The sequence below is a fragment of the Poecilia reticulata genome, chromosome 18 (assembly GCF_904066995.2).
Source record: "Poecilia reticulata chromosome 18, P_reticulata-male-v2, whole genome shotgun sequence".
Lineage (NCBI taxonomy): Eukaryota > Metazoa > Chordata > Actinopteri > Cyprinodontiformes > Poeciliidae > Poecilia > Poecilia reticulata.
The window spans coordinates 14,043,187-14,047,877 of record NC_088847.1 but is presented as its reverse complement, the minus strand read 5'-3'; the positions used below and the strand labels follow the sequence as shown (position 1 = coordinate 14,047,877).

General features: G+C 35.3%; 1 long non-coding RNA gene across 1 annotated transcript; it reads right to left on the bottom strand.

Annotated features, from left to right (window-relative positions):
• Positions 1-385: 385 nt before the first annotated feature.
• LOC145548775 (uncharacterized) lies at positions 386-3,181 on the bottom strand. Its single transcript, XR_014084766.1, has 4 exons — positions 1,745-3,181; positions 1,433-1,570; positions 1,219-1,324; positions 386-1,127 (listed from the first exon to the last, which is right to left on the bottom strand). It is a non-coding gene; the product is annotated as an uncharacterized LOC145548775 (long non-coding RNA).
• Between the last annotated feature and the right edge of the window lie 1,510 nt (positions 3,182-4,691).

Genomic DNA, 4,691 nt, shown 5'->3' with positions numbered 1-4,691 from the left:
AGGACTTAGCAATCGTACGTGAAAAAAAGTATACTTTAGTATACTAAGTTTTAACATACTTTAGTATACTTTTATCGATGTACTTAAACTGTACTATTTTGGAACAACTAATTTTGTGCTTAGTATACTTTAGTAGTATTTAAATAGTATTAAATTACAACTAATAGTATATTTTAGTATGCTATACATACTTTTTTGGAACAACTTCAAGTGTACTTAGTGTACTTAAAGTATACTTTTTAAATATATTTCAGAGATTTATTATTATATTTTGATATAATTATATTTTGAGTGTAATAATTCTGTCTCAGAATTATATTAAAAATATATATTTAATATACTTCAAATATATTTTAAATATACTATTAATATATTAGTAATGTATTTAAATTAGGGCTGCACAGCTGTTGCCTTGCAACAAGAAGGTTCTGGGTTCAATTCCCGGCCCGGGTCTTTCTGCATGGAGTTTGCATATTCTCCCTGTGCATGCGTGGGTTTTCTCCGGGTACTCCGGTTTCCTCCCACAGTCCAAAAACATGACTGTCAGGTTAATTGGCCTTTCCAAATTGTCCCTAGGTGTGTGTGTGCATGGTTGTGTGTCTCTGTGTTGCCCTGCGACAGACTGGCGACCTGTCCAGGGTGAACCCCGCCTCTCGCCCGGAACGTTAGCTGGAGATAGGCACCAGCAACCCTCCCGACCCCACTGACGGACAAGGGTGTCAAGAAAATGGATGGATGGATGGTATTTAAATTACACTTAATTTTTATTTTTGATTTCCTGCTATTGATAATAAACTACAATTTTAATTACTTGTGAAAGTCCTAATATTCCTACGTACCTATTTTGTAAATGACATGCATAACTACACTGCAGTACTTACATTGTTTTAGGCTACAATTACATGGAAAGAATAATTACACAAGATGCCCATGTAATTCAAATATTTTTTATATAATCGACATTTTAAAATTGACCAATTTTACTCACAACTTTATGAACTTTACATAAATGATTAGTTTACACATCAAAAGTGAACACAATGAACATGAAAATTTAAGTGTGACAATAAAACATGACAGTGAGGATCAACGACAGAACATTCCCGTTCACTGCACCTTACAGAAACCTACAAAAAAAGAACAATAGAGCAATTAAACAGAGAAAACATTTGTATTTAAAGAGAACAGAAAAATGGCAAATAAAAAAATAATACTTACAATTTTAAGACGTTGTGGACTCGCCATGTATGTGACATCATAAGAACTGATGATGATTGGGACCAGATGCCTGAGGTGGAAAAACATTTCTGGGTGTTTTCTTTGCCTGTTTATGTTAGAAGTAGAAAAAAATAGTCAGCAATGTCATAGAATCAGTTGATGTTGGCATTAACTATGAAGCTGTTTTAAGTGTGGACTTAAGGAGACAAACTACCTTAAAATCTTTCCATCCATGATCTGAACACACTGATCCTTGCAGGGTGGTGAGGGGGGCTGGTGGTGCCCATCTCCAGCAGCCATCAGATGAGAGGCGGAGTTCACCCTGGACAGGTCACCAGTCCATCACTGGGCCCTGAAAGTCATCAACAAATACAATGTATGTCTTCTTGTTAGATTAACAAGAAGAGAAAAATTCTGTACAGTTATCTTTAAATCAAATCATGTTTATTAAGCACTTAGTGTTGGTAACACAGCAGTTTTTGTTGTTGAAAATGTAGCTAGCTCCTCATTGAAAAAACAAACTTACATCATGAAGACGATGTGGAGGTTCATCCTCAGAGCTGGTTGTTGATCTGGTGGAGTCAGAGCTTCTTCTGAGACAGAAAGTCTTTAGGTTTCCTAACACCTGATTTCTCTGGCTTCCTCTTTCATCTTCATTTGATTAGTTAGACTGCAAACATATGTTGAAGATAAAATCATTGGTGAACGAGTTAGAACAACATCAACCTCACAATATCAAAGTCTCTCTGTCTTATGGAGCTTAATTAAAACCAGGTTAGTTTATGAATAAAAAGTATAAGTCGCAACAAACAGCCTCCATGCAGTTATAACATGAAGCTGAATGATTGCTATAGTAATAATCATACAAGTCACAATAAAATTGCTAAATTATTTAAGAAACCAACGTAAGTTATACATCTTTACTGCACTGTTTATAATTAAATGAAGATAATTAATAAGCAAACCAGTGGTGGGAAGTAACGACGTACAAGTACTTCGTTACTGTACTTAAGTACAATTTTCGTGTATCTGTACTTTACTTAAGTAGATTTAATAATGGATACTTTCTACTTTTACTCCACTACATTTTACAGAAAATATCTGTACTTTCTACTTCACTACATTTCTACAAAACTGTCGCGTTACTCGTTACATCCAAGTCGCATTGTGTTTTTTTTCTGTTAAAATGTGAAGTTCAGGGATTTAAGGTGGCGCCGTAAAATCCGAGCAATAACGTGACTTACGTGTATGTTGTCACTCATCGCCTCCACCTTTACTCGCACGCGGAGCTCCAAGACATGCGCAGTGGTTTTCTCTGAGCGTCAGTAATGTAATAGTACAGAAGCGCTGCATAAATCATAAGATATGGCGACATGTAAAATCAGCAGCGCTTCGCTTTCACAGACGGTGGGACTTTGTCCAATTTTTAACGTCACTTGGAAGGAAAACTTAAAGAAAGGTAAGATCTGTGGACGTGATGCTAGCAAAGCTAGCTGTATTGACTGAGACACATGTTGCATCTGCGATGACTGACATGTCGCAGATATGGGACAACGCTGTGACCAAAGTGCAATATTGTAATATGACATTCATGGACGATCCGATTCTTCTGGACGGATCTTGACTAAGTCCTACAGTACTGAAGCCTTAGTGAGAGCCGTTCTTTGTTCTTGTAATGCTCTGTGTACACTGCAGCAGCTATTTTATTTCATTAAAATATCTTTATATTTAATTGGTGAATAAATAAAACAAGAACATAAGAACACAGAGCATGCTCATTGCTCTTTGTTTTCGTCACCTGTCATGGTGGAAGACATTGCAGCAGGAGGGAGGATGAGAACAGTCACCTTCTGCTTGGTTACTTCTTGCTTATTGGGCCTTGGACAGTGTTCATAGTTGAGCGTTGTTAATTGCTATGTTTAATGGTGCAGACAATTATTATTTCTGACATTGGCAATATGGGCAACCGCACAGGGCATTATTTTTTTAGGGATGGCAGGAGACCTCTGTGTATTGTGGCACAGAGATGAAAGCAAAACAGAATGAAGAAGAGTTTGAATTGTCACTGGTTAGATTTATTTCAGCTCTAAGTATTTAATATCTAGGTGGGAAAGTGAATCTTTCAGATCAATTTGAGAAGCAGTTTTGATAGGTGCACTAAATTTTATTGTCATGTAGCGCGGGGTGCTGGTTTTGATTTGGTCTTTGGTTTGGTGGTCTAGACTACAACTCTGCTACGAGGCTACTTGGTTCCATGTCCTCCTCTGCCAGTTGGATTTCTTTCAAAATAAATGTGTGGCAAAAAAAGTGAAGTTCATGTTATGTTAGGACAAGAGACAAGATGTTTCCATCCCTGAAATTATGATGAATGGAATCATATATCTAAATCTAAACTATGTTACAGAGTAAACGGAATAAAAACATGCTTTATCTGTGGCATATGATCATATGATCAGTACACTTAATGATATTAGTGATTAGGCATTGCATTCAGCAAGTACTTTTACTTTTAATACTTAAGTATTTTTAAAAACCAGTACTTCTTTACTTTTACTTAAGTAAAATGTTAATGTGGTACTTTGACTTTTACTTGAGTACATTTTCGTCTGTGTATTTGTACTTTTACTTAAGTACATTTTTTGAGTACTTTCTCCACCACTGAAGCAAACTTACCACCAGCTAGCAACACTTAGCAGCCTTCATCCCTCCGGGCTCCTTTTGTGACACACATTTCATTTCCATCGGTTGTTCCCGTTGTGTTGTCGTCTAACTCAGACTAGGATGTCACCAGCTTGAATTTACCAAAGTTAGTAACTATTGTCAAGGCCCTCTCTACTTTCAAGGCATTATGCGAGTAAAAATGGCGAATTTGAACAGCGTCCGTTATCTTCCCTGCTTCAAGTTTTTTCTTCTCTTTGGAGCGTTTTTTTAAATAAATGAAAGTGTGCAATACCGCCACCATCTGGTCTGGAGTATGAACTGGAGCTAATGCCATTGATAAGATTTTACATCACACATCTGAAAATGGATTGGATACTTTCTTAAAAATTACATCATGATTATCCTTTTTTTATTGTATGCAATTTTAATAAATAGTAAAAGATTATTAAGACACTTAAAAATTCATACATATTCATTCATATTTTGTTCACTTAAAAGTATACTTTTATTTAATATATTAAAAGTGTATTTTGGTACAATTATGTTTAAGTGTGTTTAAAGTACTAATTTCGAAATTGGTACAAGTGTATTTTTAGTATACTTCAGATATACTTATAGGTAGTACACTTAATACTTAGTATAGTTAAAGTGTACTTTAACAAATTTAAGAACGTTTGAAGTATACTAAAGTATACTTTTTTTTTCACCTGGGATAAAGCTGATTTGACGCCCAATATATTAAGGTAATTTTAAATTATTTGAATTGGACTGTGTTTACAATTCTCTAAAATCCTTTCTAACAGTGTGTCTAA